The following is a 25,170-nucleotide window of genomic DNA, read 5'->3' as shown; positions in this document are numbered from 1 at the left end:
ATACACTTTTTATTTTTATTTTCTTCAACTATGATAGTTGCCTAGCTTATGATCTACTTTTGGATCATAACACTGAAACTTAAAAGGGTCTGGCCAAACATCGTGTACAACGAAATTGGGTCTGAACTATTGTAGTAAGAGGCTTTGTTTAAACACACACACTGAAAATAATTTACAATTAAGAACATATTTTCTTTTTTTTTTTATTATTAGTGATATAACTATTATGCTATAATGGGATATAAAATGCCCAACAGCAATGTCAGTTAGGGATTTGGAAGGAAGTACAACAGTTAGTTAAAAACATAAAACAATTAAATGGAACACTACAAATGAGCACATCACCATAACCGCTTCACTTTATCCAAGCTGTTTGATAAAAATCTCTGACCTGCTTTATAATCCACACATTTATATAACCGTCATAAAACAAACTAAGAAAAATAGAAAAAAACCTCAAAACACAAGTAGGACAAGACAAAAAAATGACACAGAATAACATCCAGTAATAGCGTGCCCTAATAAGAGTCCAGGTTCTAGGTTTACGGCTTTCTTATTGACAATGGTTAATCATAGTAAGTTAGTGTACAAACTACAGATTTTAAGTTAAGTTGTGTGTGTTAAAATTTCTAAATTGATGTCCAGAAGAGAATGCAGGACAGAATAACTTTTAAAGCTACTACATATTCAGAGACATGCCTGTATAGCAGGGATGGGGAACTTCCTGCCCGGGGGCCTTATAAGGTCCTCTGTATCATTTGTTCTGGCCCTCAGTGCTTTTTTCTGCTAGCCTCATCTGGCTAGCAGGGTGCCTAGAATGTCACCATGCAGCCAGAATCTATGCAGCAGTGCCACCTGGAGTATACTTAGGATGCTTCAGACGGTCACACCGTTGCCCTTACAGCTCCCCGTAGCATCCTCAGGATGCTCCGGGCATTGCTTGTAATCAACGGCGATTGTGACCCGCCCCCATGTGACATCGCACGAAAGGGGCATGGCCTAAACCAGGCCCACAAATGATATATATATCAAAATGGCCCTCGGCAGAAAAAAGGTTCCCCACCCCGCTGTATAGCCTTCACTTATAAAGAGTTAGTAGCATGATGCAACATGCCAGGAGTGGAATAAGCAGTCTACAATGTGTGAGTATATGTCTCTGCACTATTAAATAGTAATACAATACACCAGTGGTTCCCAAAACTGGGTGCCATGGCCCACTGTTTGGAGGTCCAGGAACAAATCAAATTATTTATGGTCAATTTGACAGGCAAAACCAATGCTGGTGGCTGCCAATCATAAAATATTTGACAAGCAGAAGCATAACCCTGCCCACCACCACATAACTGATCCGAAGGATAACAGGTAAACACAATTTACTTAAGATTTTTTTTTTTTTTAATTCCTCAATAACAAACTTTTGGCCTAGGGGGTGTCGTGAAAAATATACTATTATTCTAGGGTACCGTGATTCAAAAAAGTTTGGGAACCACTGCAATACAGTAAATAGAACGATGGTTGTGGATGTACAATACAATGGAAAACATTGACATCATAACACAGTAAGATAAGCACCAGGGGCAGCTGCATTACAAGGTCTCCAGAGTGAAAACTGGACAACATTTAACAAGGAAGGAGGTAATTTCATATAAGCACAAATCATTTATGTATAGATACACTTTCTTTCATGTCTTAATAAGCTCGACATGAACAAATATGGCATGTTAATCAGTGGTGATGCACCATGCAGTAAGTATCCCAGGTCCAGCCAGTGTCACTTGACAAGGGTTTTAAGCCGTGTCACAGCGGCTTGAGACCAGTTTACACCCCAGACTGGACTCGGGTTATTGGTGGGGCTTCTCCTCTGCCAGAGTTTGGAGATTACATCATCACATACACACGCCACTCCCGACACTTCCGGGTATTAGTGAGCCGTGTGTCTCCAACTGCTTGGTGGCATTTGCTTTTGAGCTTGAATGAATACAGGCGAGTAGAAGGGCGTGTAGTGCCTTATGGGGGGGTGGGTGTTTTATACAAGTATGTATTTGGGGCCGTTACGCAGTTGTGCTATGTGCCCCGTGATGAAGGTGCCGGTGTGCACCAAAACAGCCATCGGGCTATCTAGGGAACATCTAAGCTGCTGTTAACACTCCATATACCTATGAAGTCTGCTAAGTATATCTGCTGCTATTATGCACATTGCACTTTTGATTTGTGACTGAAGGTATATGCCGTTTTAAACATGATGAACAATATATGAACTGCTTTTTGCAAACTTGATGTTGGAGTGCTAGTCTTTCTGGTTATACTGGACTTTGCTATACATACATACATACATATACAGGTTGAGTCTCCTATATCCAAATATTCCGAAATATGGAATATTCTGAAATACGGAATATTTTTAGCATGACTGAGATAGTGAAACCTTTGCTTTCTGATGGTTCAATGTACACAAACTTTGTTTAAAGCACAAATTATTAAAAATATAGTATAAAATAACGTAAGTTGTATATGAAACATAAAAGAATTTCATGTACGTACATAAACCTTTTTTGATGCACAAAATTATCAAAAATATAGTACAAAATGGCCTTCAGGCTATGTGTATAAGGTGTATAGAAAACAAATGCATCCTGTGTTTAGATTTGGCTCCCATTCCCAAGATATTTAATTATTTTAAACAAATATTCCAAAATACAGTATATTCCGATATCCAAAATACCCCTGGTCCCAAGCATTTTGGATATGGGAGACTCAACCTGTATGGCTAACGCTGCTCCACCCCTCGATGGGGGGGAATGCTGGCAGAAGTTGGTTGTATTCTTAATTATCAGCGCAGGGTGCCTGTCTGCTGATACATATAAGTACCATGGTGTTACTACCAGGTGACTATGCTAATCAGGGTCTTGCAGTCGAGTAAACAGTAAACAATGCGTGTATAAGGAGGGCTCTACTGTGACCACCACAAATCAACATCTTTCTAATTTACCCAGACTGTGTTGTAATTTTCACAAAATAAAATCTCTTATGCTGGGTACACAGTGGCCGATATATTGGCTGATCAATTGATTGTATGAAGCCAGCCCCTCATCCCCAGAACCTGTGTGATTTAAGAGTATCCCAGCTTTATGGGATTGTGTGACAGTGTGTGGACCTGACTAAGTTCAAACCTAGGCAAAAACCTAACCTTGGTCAAACCACACCAACATTGCCAAATTTGGTGGAGCTAGGTACAAAATTGTGACCGTGCATACAGGACAAACCGACATACACACACTTTCTCGCTTATTATATATAAATATATCTATAATCACACGCACTATATATAATGCACATACAACTTGCCATTTGCTATAGCCTTAACCCTGGGGGGGGGGGGGGGGGTATCTTATTTACACTGTCATGTCTAAAGCTGGCCACACATCTAAAGATTATCTGTCCAACCAGCCAACTAGTTGACTGGTTGGAATGAAAATCTGGTAAGGTATGAAAGCAAATGACAATCAGCAATTTGCTCCCAAACGCCGGAAAATGAACAAAAACTGTTTGAACAAATTGTTTAAATCAGACATTTAACAAACTTGTCTGAACGACCATTTTCATCTGTTTTCTGGCATTTAGGAGCAAATTGCTGATAATCAGTTACTCCATACGTTACAACTAGTTGGCTGGTTGGACAGATAATCTTTAGATGTGTGGCCAGCTTAACTCTGCAGTATATATATGTACTAGTTCTGTAATGCTGCAATCTCTACTGCTATTTCTATATAAAAATGTAAATGTATATATATTATTCTATGCAATACACTTAAGGTGGCCACACACATTGCAATCTGCACATGATCAGCCGATGTGTACGATTTCCCTTGAAACTCTCCCTGGCAGCTCTGCACACGATCTCCACACAATTTGGTGTCCAATCTTCAAACGATCTCTCCTGCATCTAGACTTTCACAGTGCATCATGTCCTAGATTGTCAGATCTGCCCTACTGTACGGAAGATCTGAAGATGCGATGTGCGACCAGCAGGGACGCACATCGCATTGTGAGTGGGGACTCACAATTTACACACATACACTGATAGAAAAAAAAAAACTTACATTCATTGACATTATCTCGCTCATACTGTCTGCACACTCTCCTAAATATTCTCACACACTTAATGTGCGTACACACGCACCGATTTTTTGGACGACTGAAGGATAACCATCGTTATCATTCAGTCGTCCAAAAAAAAGTTCAGTTTCTGCCCCAAAACGATTAACGATAACTACCAATGGGTGCTCCCGTTTGTAGATGGTAGTTATTGTTCATCGCCCGAACATCCCGTCCAACCTGACGATAATGTCAGGTTGAACATGTTCGGTGATGAGGGAGGGTTGCCGACATTGAACAAAATAGTTATTGATTTCGTTCAGTGTTTCTGCTCAGTGTCATTAATGACACCGAGCAGAAACACTGAACGATTTGCCCCCTGCCGGGGACGCATGGGACGATTTCGTTCATGGAGCGAATCGTCCCATGTGTATACACCTTAACACGCAACAGAAAAACCAATCAAGCCAATACTACTGAAAGGGTCTCTAGCCAATGAGTAAAAAGAACAAATTCCCAGTGCGGGAGGTCAACTCTTTATTTTTGCATATGAAAAAGTTTTATATACAAGAACGGATAAATGAAACACAAAGGGACATATCCAAGTGCGGGCAGGCTTTTAAAAGAAAAAAAACCTTCGGAGCTGGGTTTTTCTATTCAATAAGGTGCCTGAAAATGGGACACGGTGATTTCTAGTCTTTTCTTTTTCTCGCACATCTAGAGCAAGTCTGATTTTTTTTCCCCCTAAAATTATTAATTCAAGTAAAAATCAGCAGGACTTGCTCTGGGAACCCGACGGAACCTCCCCTGAGGACTAATTAAGCTATTGTAAGTTTCAAATTAGCTTAATTAGTCCTTAATTACTCACCTTCCATAACGGTGTCTTCTGCATCCAGCGTCGGCTGTTCTGCAGCAGGGTATATCAGTGTTTATAAGTGTGTATAAGTGAGTGTGAGCCCTCCCGTGTAATTGTGTACCCCCTCGTAACGGGTGCTGGAAGAACTACATCTACCAGCACCCCCGAAGCCTCCCAGCAGCCCCCAGTGACAAGATGGAGGGAAGGCCAGCAAGAGCAGCGGAGACACCGAGACATTTAAGTATTTTTTTTTCTTTGCATTTCACGCACCGTAGGCTTTTTAGAGCTGAAAACCCAGCGACCACTTTTTTCCGGGAGCGTGCAAAGGGGCTCATTATGTGCGAAAGCCACTGTAACTGGTCCAGACTTCAATGTGCGTTAAATTCAGAAGGCTGGAGGGGAGTAGACTCTGCCTACATTAACTGGCAACTCGCGTGGAATTGATTCTGCCTTAAAGAGTCAACGTTGTAATTTATTAGGGTGAAATATTGAAATATTTCTAGATAAACTGGAAACTCACTTCTAAGAGGCTTAATTGTATCATGTATCATCTTGCCCGTTAAACTATACTGCATTATATACTGTATATATTGAAACATTGTATGGGGGGGAGCAATCTGGCATCCCGCCCCCCAAATCACTCGATCTACAGATATATCGGTCAGGTGTGTACCCATCTTTAGACATAGACTGTGCCATATATATGTCCATTTGATTGTGCTCTATCTGGAACAGCAGAGGTGACAGGTACACAAAAGAGCCTTAAGTCTAAAACAGGGCTCAATCTTTATAATAAGGAAGGCTGATACTGTGAACTGGAAAGCTGTTCATCATATGTTATATTTAATGGAATAGCCGTTAACAAAAATTGCATAGAGGAAATTAAGACATTAAACCACACACCAAGAGGTATATTGACAAAATGTCAGTTTTGGACAATTTACAATCGGTTTTGCAAACCACCCATTAACTAAAGTCAAAACAGATGGAAAACCAATAAAAAAATTCAAATTTAGAACATTGGTCAAACAACGATTATTTAACAAAGACCAGAATAGGAACCACAGATTTTATAACCAACAAAAAGCCAAACATATATCGACAGCAAAACCCACCTAATAAATAGACTTGCCTGAAACAGGCAAGTTTGGTAGAACTATCACTATATTTGTGCAGGCTTTGTTAGGTTAAAATGTATATATAAACATGCGCCCCTCCCCCCCTTTCCAATAATCATCACCAGTCTGGAAATGAATGCTAGAGCAGGAGACACAATGCTTGGGGTCCCCCTGCCATAGCATTAATGATCGCCAGACTGGTCACTGTAATTGTCCAGGATTTTGTGGCTGTAAGGACCTTGTCTCCAATCCCTCTGACTGTTCACTCGTGCTTGATGATGCAAGCCATTCTTGACTGCAACTGAAATGTGACACGATCCCAGCCAGAGACTCCAGAGTCATATCTCGCCACTTACCTCTCCGGGTGCTGTCTCGGCGTGCTGGGGTTGCCAGCATATCCACGTCTTCTCCCTGTAGCTTCCGACATACTCACTGGCTTCCATGTGCAGCATTCCTTCCAGAACGGATTGCCATGACAGTCTGTCAGATGACTGTCCATCCTCCAACAGGACACCAGTTTGCGGTCACCTGACATCTGCAGCCAAGCCCTGCTCTCCCAGGGGTATATAATGATTCTGCAATGTTGTCCTCAGCCTAGCTGTGAGAATTCCTGTGGTTATTCGCTGCACTACTGGCTCCAGTATCCAGTTCCATCCCAGATATCCTGCACCATCGGTTCTATCCCAGATATCCTGCATCAGTAGTAGTCAGTTGCCAGTACAGGGAAACTCAAGCAGAGGACCGTGACCTGCACGTCGGGCACAGCTAAGCCCAAACTGCCTTGCGGAGGTCCCTGGTGAAAGCCACTGGTGTGTTAGAGTCTGCACCTCTGTTCTGGGTCTTAGCCAATTCCCCAGTACTGTTCAGCTTCTTTCAGCCTCAGACTACATCTCATGAGCTTTAAATACTGTATACAAGACCATCCAGTTTTCAGACTCATGCCCCAGAACCCATTCCAGCCACACAAGCGTGACAAAATGCCTCGAAGCATCCGAGTCGATGTACCAGCAATCCTTCCTCCGAATATCTGTTATATTTAAAGCTGATGTGTTCATTTCATCATGCTTCTTTTGCGCACCACTTGAATGTTTCAGTATGCATTTAGTGGCTTTAAGTCCCACTGTGCAATATAAGGAATACTTGTACTTAGGCCTTTTGGGAGTTAAGCAGAACTCGCAGTATCAGCTTGTATGCATTCCTGCAACTGCAGCAGGATAGCGTAGTTGTACTAAATTCTGAAGTCAGTATGAAGAACACACACACACAGATAGTGTACGGTCCCATCCGCGCCATCATCCCCACAGATTTTCCAGCCAGAAGCCATTGGTATGGGCAAATCCGGTTCCTGCTTTCCCACGTCTCCAAGCAACCGCCGGCTTGCGTTCCACGGTGCATGCCCATCTCGCGCAGCCGCGGTCACTACGGATATGGGCACATTAGTCATCTTCACTGTCCCACCACACGCCTCACAGTCAGTGTCAGGGGATCGGCATCTGTATGATGGAGAATTTTATTTGCAGAAGCGCGGCTGCGCTATGGGATTGGCAGTCGCAAAGTCTTACACAAACATTTTTATGTTCTAACAACAGAACTGGAAGTTTCTGTGTAAACAAGATGTTCAGCAATATATTTTCCTATACAGGCGGTACATAGATGACTTCTAGGTGTAGGTGGACACATCTGTACATATTTCATATATTTATGTAATATATATGTGAGAGTTATGGTAAGAAATGACCTTTGTTAACTCTTTCTTCGAAATCCATAGGTTCCACAGGGAGACCTTGGGGTGTAGGTAGTGGAAACAATCCAGTTACCACGCAGTTTAAAGCGTTCAGCTCCCAGGATGATTGGGTCCACTCTCCCTATACCCCGCCCCCGAGCCAGAGGCACCTCAGTTGGTAACAAGTAAAAGGCCGGAGGTGGATAAGAGAAGGAAGACTGGTACACTCAAGAATCACATTCTCACACAGGAGACGACGGGAAACCGGTGACCAGAAACATAGCCCATATGAAGCCGGGTGCCCTGTGGACCCTATGGAATTCGAAGAAAGTTAACAAAAGGTATGTTCTTACTAGGGATGTGCAGGCTCGGTTCTACTCGGTTCCGTTCGGTTCTTTTTACCGGATCTTATTGGGTTTCAGCTGTCACGAGTTTTGGATAGCCAATAAGATTCGGTAAAAAGAACCGAACGGAACCGAGTAGAACCGAGCCTGCACATCCCTAGTTCTTACCATAACTCATTTTCTTCTTCAGGGTCCATAGGGAGAGCTTGGGGATGTCCCAAAGCAATCCTTTTAAGGGTGGGGACGCTCCTGCGCTGAGAGGAGAAATCGGCGCCCAAAGGAACCATCCTGAGAGAAGGTATCAAATGCATAGAACCTTAGAAAGGTCTGGACAGAAGACCACGTGGCCGCCATACAATGCTGAACAGCGGAGGCACCACGGCGAGCTGCCCACGAGGGACCCACAGACAAAGTAGAATGAGCCTTAACAGAAGTCAGAAGCTTACATGCAGGCAGGCCTGCCTGTTCCGAGATAGTCATACAAAGCTATCTAGCCAATGTTTGTTTTTCGCTGGCCATCCCTTCTTGTGAAATCCATATAGAGCACAAACAAGGAGTCTGATTTCAAAGGAGAACTGGTATGGTCCACATAAATCCTGGAGGGAGCGGACCACATCCAATGAGGCCTCACCTGCCGAGAGGTCTGGTGACAGAAAGGCCGGTACTATAATTTCCTCATTTAATATGGAAACTAGAAACAACCTTAGGAAGGAACTCAGGGCGAGTACGAAGCACCGTCCTGTCCTGGTGATATATCAGAAAAGGAGAACGATAGGAGAGTGCTCCCAATTCTGACACCCTTCTGGCCGAAGCTATTGCCGGAAGAAAAACAGTCTTAGCTGTCAACCATTTGAGAGCCACTGAGGCCAGCGGTTCAAATAGAGGGCTCTGGAGAGCCTTAAGGACAATAGCCAAATCCCAAGGAGACACGGGGGACAAAGGGAGGCTGAATCCGAAGGACACCTTGCAGGAAAGTACGAATATCCGGTAGAGAAGCAATCCTACGTTGAAACCAAACTGGTAGAGCCGAAACATGCACTTTCAGTGTGGCTAAGCGGAGACCAAGATCCAAACCCACTTGAAGGAAAGCCAAAATCCTAGGTATCCTAAATACCAGAGGGTCATAAACCTCTGGAACACCACTGAAGAACACACACACACACACACACACACACACACACACACACACACAGGTGTGCCACACACGGATATACTCGAGCAGAGGCTGATTTACGTGCTCTGAGCATGGTACTGACCACAGAGCTGGAGAAACCTTTGGACCTTAAAAAGGAAGACTCACAAGCCACTCCATCAAAGACAGACGACCTAGGTCCGGGTAAAGGCAAGGACCTTAAGACAACAGGTCCAGATGTTGAGGCAACAGCAACGGAGCGTCAATGGAGAGACTCTGAAAATCTGAGTACCAACGCGGTGTAGGCCAAGCTGGAGCCACCAGCAGGACCGTTCCTTCCTCTTGTTTGAACTTCTGAATGACCTGAGGAAGATGGGAGACTGGAGGAAACATGTAGATAAACTGGAAGGTCCACTTTACTGACAGATCGTCGACCAGGAGTGCCCCGGCATCTCTTGTCCTGGACCTGTATCTTGGCAGTTTGTGATTGAGTCTGGAGACCTACTTCTGGAAGGCCCCACTTGTCCACTAGGAGTTGAAGCACCTCTTGGTGAAGAGACCATTATTCTGGATGCACGTCGTGACGGCTGAGGAAGTCTGAAACCCAAATGAGAACTCCCGGAATGAACACTGCCGCCTTCCGCCCATGTCAGCAAGCATGATACCTCCGTCATTGCTGCCCGGCTTCGAGCTCCTCCTTGATGGTTGATGTAAGCCATTGTCGTGGCGATGTCTGACTGAACCTGCACAGGTTTTCCGTGAAGTATGAGTTTGGCTAGCTGGAGGGCCCTGAAGACCGCCCGAAGCTCCAATATGTTGATTGGCAGGGAAGATTCCTCTGCTGTCCAACGACCCTGAAAAGGAGTGTGGACCAGTCACTGCGCCCCAACCCGAGACTGACATCAGTCGTCAGAATTATCCAGTCCAGAATCCAAAAGGGGCGTCCTTTGGTGAGGTGATCTGTCTTCAACCACCAGGATAGGGATAGACGTACCTACGGAGATAGCACCATTGTCTGTACTTTTAACCAATGGGGTAACCCGTTTTACCTGGAGAGGATCAGTTTCTGCAGAGGCCTGGAATGGAACTGGGCATACTCCACCATGTCGAATGTCGACACCATGGATCCCAGAACCTGCATCCCTGAGTGGATTGACACCCGGCGTCTGTGGAGACATCTGCGTACTCACATCTGCAAATTGGAGATCTTTTCAGTTGTCAGAAAAATCCTCTGCTGCTGGGAATCCAACAGTGCTCCCAGATGGTGATGGAATCAGTGATGACTTCTTCCAATTGATTAACCACCCGTGAGTCTCTAGAACAAAAATTGTAAGCTGCAGATATTGGTGGAGTACTTCTGGAGACCCTGCTAACAGGAGGTCATCCAGGTATGGTAGCAGTCGGACACCCTGTCCCCGCAGATGGGCCGCCATGATAGCCATAACCTTGTTCAACACCCGAGGTGCAGTAGATAGGCCAAAAGGCAGGGCCCAAAACTGGAAATGCTGTTGTTGCATAGCAAATCGGAGATAATTCTGGTGAGAGGTCGTAATTGGTACAAGCAGGTGTGCATCCTGAATATCCAGTGATACCATAAAATCCCCAGGTTCCATAGGCAGTATGATGGAGCGTAAGGTTTCCACCCTGAACTTAGGTACCCTGAGGAACCTGTTCAGGGACTTGAGATTGAGGATACGCCGATGAGAGCCATTTGGTTTCTGAACCAGAGTGGAGTAATAACCTGTCCCTCCCTCGTTGAGGCAACAGGACCGGCACTAAGACCCCTGCTTGGAGCAAGGGTTGTATGGCTTTCTGGATCTGTAAGGCCTTTTCCTTGTCTGAAGGAGGGCCTGTGCAGAAAAACTGGTGAGGAGGTCTTTCAGCGAAATGTACCCTTGAGAGACCACTTCTCTTACCCAAATATCCGTGGTGGTTAGACACCAGTACTGGGCGAATTGAAGAAGAAGTCGGCTTCCCACCCTGGGATCCCCCCCCCAGGGGGAGGCCCGCCCCGTCAAGCTGAGGGCCTATCCTCGGACTTGGAAGCCGGACGTCGAGCACTCCATGCCTGTTTCCTGAGTCTGGTAGCCTTTTAGTTGACAGACGGTCTAGGAAAGGGCTGACCCTCAGGCTTTCCTTAGGGCTGATAGGACCGAGAGGAGGAGGCCCGAGCCCCTGAAGGCATAGGTGCAGAAGGCAGACACGCAGACTTAGCCGCTGCCAATGTGTCAATGTTGTCGAAATCCGGCCCATACAAGATTTTACCATTTTAAGGAAGACCTTCCAAACCCTTCTTGGAATCAGCATCTGCTCTCCAGGAGCACAACCACAAGGAACGTCGAGCTGACATCGCAGCAGCCAAAATCCTGGAAGTCAAGAGGCTGACATCCAAAGCAGCCTCATTCATATAAGCAGCTGCATCATGGAGGTTACCTACAAGAATTACCTGATCTCCAGGAACATCCATAGAAAAGGAATCCTCCAGGGAGTCCGCCCAAAATTCCATGGCCCTGGCCACACATAAGATCGCCGTGGCCGGCCTAGTGGCTGCTTCTGAAAGAGTACATAGATTTGAGGCAAACCTCTACCTTCCTATCAGTAGCATCATTTAGGGAAGATATGGACGGCATAGGCAGAGTAGCACTTTTGATTAAGTGCGTAACATGAGAATCCACCGTAGGGGATGTTTCCCATTTGGAACAGTGTTCCTTAGGAAAGGGGTAACAGAAGGCCAGACGTCTTTAAGGCTGGTATCTCTTTCCAGGTGAACGGTAAGCTATCTCCATATGATCCACGAGCCGATCAGATAAAGGAAACTCCGCAGAAGAAACCTTTATATCCTTGAATAAAGTAAGTTTGGACCGAGGAGCTGGTGGTTCGTTCACCTCTATAACTAAGGCTGCATGTACCGCCCTAATTAGAGCTTGAATATTGATCTTTGACCTAAACTCCACTCCCTGAGAGGAGGGTTCTGAGCCAGAGACAACAACTTCTCTGTCATCAGTTTCAGTCATATAACGTGGACGGAAACTACGTCATACGTCGTTTAGCAGGTCTAGGGGAATTATCACCCTGTAACATAGCCTGGAGGGCAGAAGAGGTGGCCGCCAGGTTCTGTGCTGTAGTAGACAGAGCATCTATCCACGGTGGAGGTACAGATGGTGCCTGCACTGTAGCAACCTGTAGTGGAAGTCCCTGGGAGGGAAATACCGACTGCTGCGGGAAACCCATAGGTGGAAAAGCAGTGGGTACCTCCCAACGTCCTGCCATGGACATGGGTGACTGAGCAAACGAAGCCCAAGGGGGTTCTTGCACCGGCACTGAGACAACAGAGGGGCCTGGAGGACTGGAACACTTGACACACAATCCATCCTGCACCATGTCTCCCTCGCCCAAAAGTGCAGCACAACACTTACATGACAGCAGAGTGGGCGTAGCAGTGTGCACATCATCCTCATTTGAGGAAAAGTACTTGGCATGTGACCAACCACACAAATATTTTTTTTTTTATAAATGTGAGGTAATTTAACCACCCTGACAACACCCAGTACTGTAAGGGCAGGAGAAATGAGGAAAGGCATAGTAATATACTTGACCGTAATGAAAAAAATAAAAAAAAGATACAGACAGTGCTAGCACAAGTCACATACAATGCAGAAACACCTGCACAATGGCACTACAGATCAACTACACAGACTCAGTGTCTGGTAGGATATAGTGCTACATACGCTGACCAGGAGAAGAGGTATGTAGGAGGACCGGGCTCCGCAACATCCTGAGAGAGCTGAGACAAGCTAGATAGACAAAATGGCCGCCAGAGACCTCAGAGTGGGCGTGCCCGTGGTAAGAGTATTGCTGCAGACAAGCCAGAGCTAAGCTAAGGAAGGAGCCGCTGTAACAGGGAAAGCTGCCTCCCCTGGCCAGCAATTAACCCCTGGGACGCTGGTTCCCGCGCAGCAATAAGGTCCCTGGTGGTCTAGTGGAAGCGGAAGGGTACTGGTGGCCTGGCTCCACTTGCTGTCATCCCGTCTGTCCCCCGAGACCCGGGGGAAAGGACCGCAAGCGGTGATCCGTCTTACCTGCTCCCTGTAGTTCCGGCTGCAGTCAGGGAGTCCCACTAGGTCTGGTTAGCACAGATCAGTACTGGTGTGAAAAAGCTACAGCGAAACGTACGTCGGCATTAGGCTGTATTAACATGATATTGTGCTCAATTGAATAGAAACTATGTTGTAGTGTATATCAATTTGACAGTGATAACGCCGCTACCCACTGTAAAACACAGACAGTGTTACATGCGGCATAGCGGCTGCACGCTGTGACTGTGTCCTAGTATTACTAAGCCGGCACGGAGTCAGCTAGCTACGCGACCCCCAGCTAGCAACGGACTGTGGCTGTGATCACGCTACTTGTAGGGAAATAAGCCCATAGATAGAGGGACATTGTGACATTACTTCTGTATGCTGTCTGTGTCAGAGCAAATGAAGCTGGCATAGCAGCGGCTAACTAGCAACCGCTATCGTGGTTTCATTGTTTTGCAGTGAGACCAATCTGAATCATATGGGGCTATGGCTATATACTATATCTTCAGACATCATGTGCAAATAAAATGTAAGCCTGTGTAATGGTATTTAGCAACAAATGATAACCAACCATAAGACTCCATTAGTATGACATTAAAAGAGCCAACATTTATGCTTGATTATTATTTGCTACATCTTTACCAAAGGACGATTGTGTCACTGAAATAGAGACAAAGTAACTATAAAATTATAACAAAGTGTCTTGGTTGGATACTTTCACTAACACAGGCTCAATTATTGCACAACTGTAACATATAAGATATTATGGGACATACAGATCTGGCCTGAACTTGCAATAATACCTCATATGATAAATATGCACACTGTGTCCCTTTAGAAAGATACAGGCAACAGTGTTGCAATTGAGGAACATAGGTGATAATATACTTATGTGCTTCTCTGCAATTGAGTAATATAATATAAACGCAGTAATTCACTAGTCACACACACTACGTCTCACAATAATAATGGGACACAGCCATTTATTTAAAATTTTTTAACTTTTCTATCGTTTTATTTCGCTGATTTTTAACATCGATAATTTAATAAAAGTTATGCTTAAACATTTATATACCTATACTAACTAATACTGTGCATCCAAACGATTGGACTACTTTTTTCTTTTTGTGCACTATTTCAATGTTCCAGCGATAGCACCCCTTGTAATTCCATTTATTTATCTGGATATATATATAATATAAAGAGGGTTATGTTACATAGGTATCATGTACTAATTACTTTGGCGTGACCTATTTGTTTCGTATTTAACTACAAAGGTAGCGTTGCAGCTGTGTCTCCACATATACCCAGTGCGGTTCCAGCTGCTGGTGTAAGAACCTGGGAGAAGTGGTACAAGATGTCCATGTAGGAGCCTGTGGAACAAGCAGTTCCAGATGCCGGTCATAGGAGACTGGTGGTAGCAGCAAAGTACCTGCCCACTATGCAGTGGAAGGAGTCATTAACAGACAGTTACTGACAGTGAGAAGCAATCCCTAGGAGTGGTGATGTAAGGCCACTCGGGTTATTCAGGGACGAGTAACCATCATCTATTCTGATCAGAGGATCAAAATATCTGATTGCCTGGGTATTCTGGTCTCATGGGCTTCCTTACTTCAGGCAGTGCCTTCTCTCCTCAGCAGTGGTGGTACCAGTTCCTGAACATCAAAGAGTTGGGATTTTACTACAATCTGCTTCTTTCCATCCTATTCTAAAACCTCACTGACTGGTGCAGAAATTCAAGATGGAATCTCTACACTTCCATGAAAAGGAGGGGGGTATTCCTCACGTCGCTCAACATGAAAAATGCCACAGGCTTCTTCGATTTGTCATTGGGCCCCTACACTTCCAATTTCAGGCCTTGCCCTTCGGACTTTCCATTGCACCCAGGGTTTCCGACTTTCTTTGTCAAAGGGTCATGTTTCTGCCTTGTCGATCCTGTTTCAGATGCACCTGGCCTCACTTCCAAAAGGTCCAGACGCTCATGTAGGGTGTTACTGCATGTACAGCCACCACGGTCCACGTGTCCTGCCCTGGGACCTCAATTTGGAGGTGCTTTAGCAGGCCTACTTTTGGGCCTATGGAGTAGATTGATCTACGGTTGCTTACTTGGAAGGTAGCACTTCCTTTGCCCAGTGCCTCCTCTCAGGGTCTCAGAACTGGCAGTACTGTCTTGCTAGTCCCCCTCTCCTATTTTTCCACTGTGACCGTACAGTGCTCTATCTTTCCTGCCCAAGGTGGTTTCCTGGTCTCACCTGAATTAAGAGACTGTTAACAGCTTTTATCCTTCAGATTCTGATAGCCATCTCCACTTCTTGGCTGTTGTAAGGGCGTTGAGGGTTTATGTTGACCAGACTGCATCGGTCCAAAAATAGGACTGTCTCTTGGTCTTCTAGGACTCTCACAGGTGGGGCTGGCCTGCCTTCAAGCAGTCCGTGGCTTGCTGTATCACTTCTGCCATTAAACAGGCATATCTTTCTTGGGGTGAGCCTGTGTCTGACCCCAACTGGACGCATTCTATTCAGGTCGTGAGTGCTTCTTGGGTGGTGCAGCAGGATGCCTCGGTTGAACAGCTATGCAGAGCGGCTACTTGGTCCTCGGTACACACCTTCACTACATTTTATCGCTTCCACATATTTGTGAATAAAGACACCAGTTTTGGGCGTAAGGTTCTGCGCATGGCTCGTACAGTGTGCAACACCCCCTTTTGAGGCTTGCTTTGGGAGTCCCATAGTCTGCAGTGTCACCCAGATAGGACAATATAGGGAAGAAATGTTGGTACTTACCGTGAAATCAATTCCTCCAAGTCCTTCTGGAGGACACTGCATTCACTCCCTTGTTGTTTGATGTGCTGGCAGTGCCTGTTGCTCATTGTGTTCTCCTTTAGGTTTTGTGAGATAAATAACTGGCAAGCTGGAGGAGGTGGGAGGGGAGCTTCAGCTACAATAGTTTAACTATTTTAGTGCCTACTCCTCAGGATCCCGACTAAACCTGCAGTCTGCGGTGTCTCCCAGTTGGAAGAACTGATTTTACAGAGTACAAAAATTCCCCCTATTTGCGAATAAACGCTTGTATCATTCCCAGTGCTTCATGAAGAACGGTTACCATATTTATTGCAACAGAAAAAAATAAACAGTGCAGAATTTGCACGTTACACTTCAAAAGTCTAATTAACTTTTACTTCTGCAAAACACTATCTTACATCCCTGACCAAGGAAACTTAAACAGCTCTGTACTTTTAGTGCATCAGAAAGGCAGTTTTCCAGCTCTGGAACCGGTTATCTTAGAACTGCAAAGTTAGAAGAATACAGAGTTATTTCAGATATACATTCAGCTAGTCAACTTAATACCTAGGCCCATTTCACCTAATTCCTTTTACTGAGCACCAAACAGGTGGCTCTATCCAAGTATCTGCCAAGGACAGCGCTGGACAATTTGTGACTTAGCAACCAAATTGTTTCCATAGTAACCCAGGCAAAGATTAGCTTCCATTTAATAACAATTCAACAAATTAATTACTCTCTAAGCCAAGGAAGATAGCTAAACTTTGATAAGAAAAAAAATACAAACCTAGAAACAAATAATGCAGACATTTTTCTATTCAAACTACTTCTATTTACAATTAATGCATGCCTTCCCTTTTAATTTAAAAAAACCATAATAAAATAATAAAAAAGAGACAACACTATGATCCCTATTTAAAGACATACTTGCCGACTGACGGTATGTCTAGGATACACATGAAATAGTGGGAGATCTGCCAGATTCCTAAATCACTTAGCCAGAATGAGATATTGTGGTCATAACAGAGCATGACAATACGATTCACGTATTAGCGCTGCGGTCACCATTGTGTGATTATGTGTTTTGTGACATCACACTGCAATGGGTGAAAACTGATGACTAAAATTGTGTCACTGTGTGTCAGTAGGCAGTCACACACCACCCACTGTTACACAGTGATCATGTTCTGCCCATTGCAGTGTGATGTCTAAAAATACATGATCACACAATGGTGACAGCAGCGCTATGACATGAATCGTGGTGGTTATAACAGAGGATGGTTCCGTGACACCTGACCAGATGTCACGGAACCAACTACTCACTTCCTGGAGGGAAGCTCAGAAGAGTTAGCAAGTATGATTAAAGCCAAAACATGATACAGGTTCCCCTGACTGCAAATTGGCAACAAACTTTGGGGTCAATCCTATTAGCAGCGATGATCTCACAGGTGCGAGTCATAGCGGCAATGGCCGCACTTTTTTATTCCCCATCATTACATTTTTATTGAATATATGCAAAACATTATAGGGGTACAGAAAAAAGAATAGGGGAAAACAAAAACAAAATGAGGGGATAAGGGAGACAGGTCAGCCACAGGTATCACTAAACAAATAATCCAAAAAAGAACAAAACCTACCATCAGAGTTTCATTTAAATTAAAAGGCGGGGGAGGGGATCTGAGGAGTAGCATGTGCAGGGGGGGACACCCTTACCCTCTGTAACATATATGCCTTGGAAGCCACTTCATAATAGGAGTAGGGGTTGCAGAATAAGGAACCTCTTTAGTCTCCATTTCAAAATGGAATTGAGTCTCAGAAATAACTTTCACAAATGGGGGAAGGCAAGGGGATTTCCAATTCCAATGTTGGGCTATGGTGGCCCTAGCCGATACTAAAATGTGACCAAGGACATGACGGGGAGATTTAGGAACAATGGAAAGATACCAATGTAGGAGGGGGTCTCGGGTTAAAGTGACCTAATACATCATATATAAAAGGGTAAACACTTCCGTTCAAAAACGGCTTAAAACAGGGCATTCCTAAATGTCAGAGACGCCAACAACATTTTGAAGTCGCAGGCCATAGCTTATGGAGTTTAGAAGGAGTTAAGTACAATCTATTTAAAAGCTTGACATGCATTTCAGTATGACTGGTGCATTTAGAGTGAGAAGGAAGAAAGGAGAATAGATTACTACTGTTTAAGGGCAAAAAAACATTGGAGATCAGTCTCCCATTTAAGCTGAACTAGGGACTTATTTGTCAGAATTCAGGGGGGAGAGGGGGGGGGGGAACGACACAAACAATACCAATAAGATAGGGCACCACGAGAAGATGATTTAGTCAACCTGCCTAGAACTCAATTCAGAAATGATTGAAACACATTAGGATCAGTATACATACTATTAACCTGGTGCTTAAGCTGAAGGTAATAGAACCAGGTTGAGGAACTTACATTAAAATTAACACAAAGGTCAGAGAATTGTGAAATGGAAATCTGTCAGAAACCCTATACCTAGACGCATCCCATAGGAGAAGTACAGATGGGGCAGAGATCTATCTAACACCTGGAGGGAAACATTCCTTGTGGGAAGGGTAAACTCAAAATGGTTTTTGTGCTTAAGATCCCAAACTCTTAGGACATTGAGGACAGCTGCGGGGAACAGTGGAGGTTGTGGACAGAGCTGACGGGGCAACCAAAGGTCAGGGAGAGGAAAACCTTTAACAAGAGCATGTTCCAAATCAACCCAGGGATTAGAATGAGGGGGCAGAAACCAGTCACATAATTGGGAGAGTAGGGCAGCCTCATGATAACTAATAAGATCAGGAAGGGCAAGACCCCCCTACGGTTTCGAGCGAATCATACGATTATAAATCAATCTGGGGGGCTTACGTTTCCACACATAAGAAAACATCAAACGTCTCATCTGTTGTAGTAATGTACGGGGGATTGCTAGGGAATAGCTCGAAATAGGCACATCAGTTTTGGCAACAACAATTTTAAATGCCGAAAAGCGGCCCAGCCAGGAGATTTCGTGACACATCCAAGCTGTGGCTAAGGACGTCAACTGGATTAATAAGGGAATGTAATTAACCTTGTGAACATTTTTAATACTAGAGGGGATGGAAATACCTAGATATAATAGGGAAGAATCCTTCCAAATAAAACAAAAACATGTCTTCAATGATTGGAGAATCCGGGAGAGGATATTGTTAGGAGCAGCTTCGGTTTTGGTGGCATTTAATTTGTAATATGAAACAGCACTATAGTTATCTAGAATAGTATGTAGGGAAGTCAGTGAGGTCTCCGGGCTGATTACAAACGTACGTTTCACCTAAAGCTTAATCATGGAATGATTTAAACTATTAAATTATTGAGCAATACGCTTATATGAACTGAACTGCTAGTGCTCCTGCAAGTAAAGGGAGTCTAGCAGCAGATTGTAAAAGTGTGAACGTCTCCAATCCTATTATGTTACATTTAAACTATTATATTATTGAGCAATACTATTATAATTAACTGACTGACTATCAAAACCTATACTTACAAGGGCTCTTATCCAATGCTACAATCTGAACAACACACACAGAAGACATAGTGGAATGTTTTGACCACAATATTCTAGATCTGTATAGGAAATAAAGTGCTTCAATTAATTGAAACAGTAGAGGACCAAATAAAGACCACTTCTACTAACTAAAGTAATTGATTTTAAATATTTCACCGTTTATACACAGTATTTTAATCAATTAATTAAAAGTTATATTTTAATGATATCTCAGACCGGTACGCTCAAAACACTTATATTTTTGTTAATACAGGCTTTGTAATAGTCACAATTTGAGCTTCCCCACCATTTCAGCTGGAAAGGAACCAGTATGAGAAGCCTCTGTATAAAGCTGTAATAGAAGCGGGAAAGGACCTCACCAAACGCAGAATAAAAGGAAAACCATCAGGGCCAGGAGCTTTTCCCTTTGGCAGCTGCTGAATTACCAGCTGTATTTCCTCCAGGGACCAAGAGGCGTTCAGAGACGAATGGCTGCACTTTAAGGCAGCCTGGCTCTGCTGAATTTTGCTTGCAGCCCCATAGGGCACCGAGCAAAATTCAGCGAATTCTGGGTCGAAGCGGGCCGCAAATGGTGCGAGGTGCCGGCGTTGCAACGGCAACTTGCACTTAATAGGATTGCCCCCATAGACACTCAAGAAAACTCCCTCAAACATTTTAAACAAAAGAATATGTCACAGTGCCAGATTAGATAAAAAAGAAAAAACATTTCCTGTATATACAATATATTTATGGACCAAATCCAACCTCCCCCCGAGAAAAAAATAAAACAATAATGAGAAATCTATACGCAGTACGATATTTAAATCTTGAGTGTAACAGGCTAAAAATATACTAACAGATACAGTTAAGCGAAAGCTTACATGTATATATAAAGCAGAAGACAGAAGACAGCAGCTAAAGTTGATGCACAGAGCATGGGCACTATAGGATTAAAAGCCCAATAAATTAGTAATAATTAGATAATTATACTACAATTTTATAAAGGTTTTACCAATAAGAATGACATATGGGCCGAAGTCTTACATTTTATGCAGCTTTTCATCATCACATCTTATATAACTATCTTTTCAGAAATATTTTCTCCATTTTAGCTGCCCGGCAGCAAACTACACTGCATACAAACATTGCAGAACAGCCTAGAAAAACTAACTTTACTATATTTTATTGCAGTGTGGCTTCAGTCACGGCAAACAGCCCCTCTTTTAGTGAGCCTTTTTTGCACAAATAAAAGTGGAAGCAACAAAACTGATCAATTTGATGTGTGAAATTTGTACATATGTGCACAAATCAGTCTGAATCTGTACTACCATACAGCAGTCGTGGCTTTTTCTCAAGCAAAGTTCCGTAGTGTTTCATCTACGACTTTAGAGGTGTTTAAAATTAATTGCTGTGCTGTAAAAAAGTCACAGCCCGGCATCTGTAGTAAACTGAGTGATGTTTCACTACGTCTGCGATGTGAATAAGATGGAACGCTACACATCTCAAAGCTGCTCAGTCACACCGGGCATCTCACGCCATATGGTGTATTGAGGCTAGGTGTATGAGAACACATGTACATTAAAGGGGGAATTAAATTGTTTTATCGCAGCCGCAGCTCCCGTTGCAATATTCATCTGTTGTGTTTAGCCGTTTTATGTGGATAATCCAAGTGCAATTTGGGGCGCGGCATGTGAAATAATTAAGCGCCCCTGACACTCATGCCCAGCAATTGAACATCGCCCATCAGGAAAACAATTGAATCCCCCCCCCTTTCAGTTTGAATGGTCTTGGATGCATGACATATAACATTATAAGTACTGAAAATATGAGTGTGACTTTCCATAGTGTACAGTATGTGTAAGGCATGTAGGCTGGTCTCATATCATATGAGGAGCTCAAAATCATAAATTGTGATGGAACCCAGAAGCTGTGGAGTAGAACCCCAATTTTGTAAAGTGAGGGATCCCTGGGACTCACATTTGTTTTCGCTCAGTAAGATCACAGACACTTCTTCCTAGCACATAATGGATCAATGCGGCCAACATACCAATTATTATATATAAAAGGTATGTTTGTCAATATCATTATAACTACAGACTGTATACTGTAAATTAAAGAAATTCACTAGAAAAAGTAAACTGCGCATTTCACCCAAATACCATGTTACTTTACTCAAGGTTTGCCCAGCAAAGAACCAAAACAAACATGCTGTTTTATACATATAGTATTCCTAAGTACAGAGGATTACTAAATTACGTAGTGCAAATAATACCCCTTTTACACCGGCTGAAATATCCAGGGTTGATGCACGTGAGCACGCATAATCCCGGGAATTTAGTTGGTGTGAACGGATCAACCCAGGTCCTGAGACCCGGGGATCCGACCCTGCTCCATTGCAGGGTTGAGCGCGGTTTGTTCCTGTGTCACCCTGCAATGTAAACGGCGCAGCCCGGCTCACGATGACCCGGGTCGCGCCACATGCCGCCTGATTGGCCGGCTTCAGTGGCGCTTGGAGATGACATCTCCAAGCGGCCACTGCAAGCAGCGCCTGCCCGAGCGGCACGAAGCAGCGCATCCCACCTGCTCTCCCTGCCTCCGGATCTGCAGGATAAGGTAAGTAGGTCGCGGAGGGGGAAGGGAGGGGAAAAAGCGCTGGTCACATTCGCCGGGCAGCCGGGTCAGGTGTGAATGGTGCCGACTCGGGCATAGCCCGGGTCGGCGCCGCAGTGTAAAAGGAGGTTGCCCCGGGTCAGATCCGGGTTGGAAACGTGTTCCAAATCCCGAGTCAGACCCGGGGATTTTGGTGTAAAAGGGGTAATAAGACTCTTATTTGCACTACGTAACTCTCTTGCTCCTCAGTATTGCATGATCAATAATAACAGTAAGTATATTCTGAAATGTCATCCAACATAAGATCACAACTACCAGTTTCAACAAAGTTTGGGGAGCAGACTTGTGCACTGGGTAACAATCTAGAATGGACAATTCCCAGTTACATTTAGCACAGAATAAAGGATTGTTGGGCCAACACTCTGTTCGTAATTAACTTTATGATTTCACGCTTATGACCCAGATCAGTTTCTGGGGGCACAACTGGGAACAGAAGCATGGACAGCATGGTTCTAGCACCAGCAGAGTATCTGGTATTGAGCAGTCGCAATCTTGATGTTTACACACTTTAAAATGAAACTCATGGAAGTCAGAATGTACCTAAACAATATAGTAGGGAGGGCTACGAAAACAGAGTCACATATGCTGCATCATAAGAAATGTAATTAGGTAGCTACAGATGTGTCCCTTGCTCATCTAGCCTCAAAACGCCATAAAGCACGATATGCCAGGGAGTCATCAGGTCCCGTGCGAGTTGCTAGCGTCAAGCATTTTTTTCGCTGGAAATTAGTCTACAGTCAGTCGCAATGTGATGCGACTAATGGTGCATACACGGTCAGATTTTTCTTCAGCTCTGAACGATAACTATTTAAAAAATCGTTCAATCGTTCATATTTGAAGGAAAATCTGAGATATCTGACATGTCTGAACGATGAACGATGCGCGATCCCGTTTGTCAGATAACGATATCTGACATCTAATGTGTTTGCAGTCAGTTTTTGACGATTTCCATTCATTTTAATGCAGTCAAAAGTCGTTCAGTCATTCATCTGACAAATCTGACAGTGTGTATGCACCTTAAGATGCTCCAGGAGACTGATTAATTTGATATGTTACACTTGTATATCTATGTTCAACTAAGGACCGGATTCAATTAGCTGCGAAAAGCCGTGGTTAGGCAAAAGAAGTTTTTGCAGGTGCAACCTTTTCATAAAAAATGCGTATCGTGGAATTCTATTGCCGTAGTTTTCGCACGTGCAAATTCTCCATAGACAAAAAATCGGCAAAAGAGTTAAGCAGCAATTGTTTACACTGCAAAATCAGGTTGTTTTGTATTGGAAAAAAATTTCACGAGAATACAAAGATTTGCAGTTTGCAAATCTCGACTTCTAATACATTTGGGCCATAGTGCTCTCACTAAATCTAGCAAATGTTTCTTTTTTCACCCACTGCCTGTATGTAAAAACTCCAGTATTGGTTCAAATGAGGTAGCCATGTGAGAATTAAATACTAAATCAGGGGTCAGCAACCTTTTCAGTGTTCTCCCCAGAAAATTTTTACAGCTGGGTGGCATCAAGAAGTAGCCGGGTGGGGGCCTTCGCAATAATACAATGTTTTAAATTCTGACCTTATAATGATTTAAACTTGGGGCACTCGCAATGCGAAATGATGGGCACTCATGCCCTGCAGCACAAACAATTCAATAGTTCCCGGCCACTTTAGACTAACTGAATTCCCCCTCAAATAGTTTTTTTTAGTAGAGTACCTAAACTATTTGATTGTCCTTTGCATATCCTGTCCTAGCTAATTCAGTAGGTGGAATAGGTCCAATCTGCAGCAGCTGACCAGTTCCTGTGGGTCTGTGGAGTGGAAGCAGTCGAGAAGCAGATGAACGGCATCCCGACCATCGGCGTCGGCTTCCAGACTGTCTAACCCCAGCAAGGGTTAAATAACAGGTGACGAAATCCCGACGCCTGTAATACTCCCTACGCCGGGAGCCCGTCACCTGGCTTACTGATAGAAGGTAAGCCGGGCCTGGACAGCCACGTGGGGAGTTAGGTTCAGGGTTCCCGGGGGGGGCGGACACTTAGGGTTAGGCACCTCCACCGGGAGGTTAGGTTTAGGCTAGGGGAAGGGAGGGTTAGGCACCCCTAAGGGAGGGTTAGGGGTAGAATAGGTTAGTCAATACTTACCTTTCGACGATCGTGATTTTCACTGCTGCCGGGATGCCGCTGTCGGGGATTGTACATGGCCGGCGGTAAATCATACTGAATCCCTGTGGAGTGACAGGCATAGAATGTGTCATCCATGTGCTAATGCTTGTTTAGCTCTTCACCTAGGAGCAGAAAGTTGCTGCACCTCTTGGAAATGCACTAATGAATTGACTCCATTACTGGCTGCTCCTTCCATTATATGCAGATTACAGTATATATTGGGGTTGGAGAGGATTTATCAGATGTTCTAATACTGGGGAAAGAACTGGCTCAGTAACCTACCTGTTAATGAACCAATGCAACTCCCTCTCGCCCCAATGCGCCGCATCCAGCCGTCCAGAACCTCACTAACGTGTTCTTATTGCCGGAGGACACAGATGACAGACGGAACAAGATGTGACGATGGTGCAGCTCGGTGTCACATTCGGCATCACTGTCCATGGCAACAAGGACACGTTGAGGGTGGCCGGGCAACAGGGTATGCGGCACATTGGGGCGGGAGGGAGTGCCAGGCAGTAAGCTGTACAGGTATGTGGCGCATTGGGGCGGGGGATAGTGCCAGGCAATGCGCCCCCAAACAGCCTGGGGAGAACACTGCTTTTGCCATCAGAGGGTCAGCTAAAATCTAGTTACTTTCAGTGTGCCAGTTTAACTATAAATAAGAATAAAGTGTAT

At 44.2% G+C, this 25,170-nt stretch overlaps 1 protein-coding gene across 2 annotated transcripts in view; it reads right to left on the bottom strand.

Moving 5' to 3' along the window:
- The window catches only part of EYA3 (EYA transcriptional coactivator and phosphatase 3), a 130,580-nt gene that overhangs the window by 92,969 nt on the left and 12,441 nt on the right, over nt 1-25,170 (bottom strand). The window lies entirely within an intron of this gene.

Source organism: Taudactylus pleione, unplaced genomic scaffold (genome assembly GCF_031769625.1).
Source record: "Taudactylus pleione unplaced genomic scaffold, aTauple2 ptg000959l, whole genome shotgun sequence".
Lineage (NCBI taxonomy): Eukaryota > Metazoa > Chordata > Amphibia > Anura > Myobatrachidae > Taudactylus > Taudactylus pleione.
This window is presented reverse-complemented; position numbering and strand designations above follow the sequence as displayed.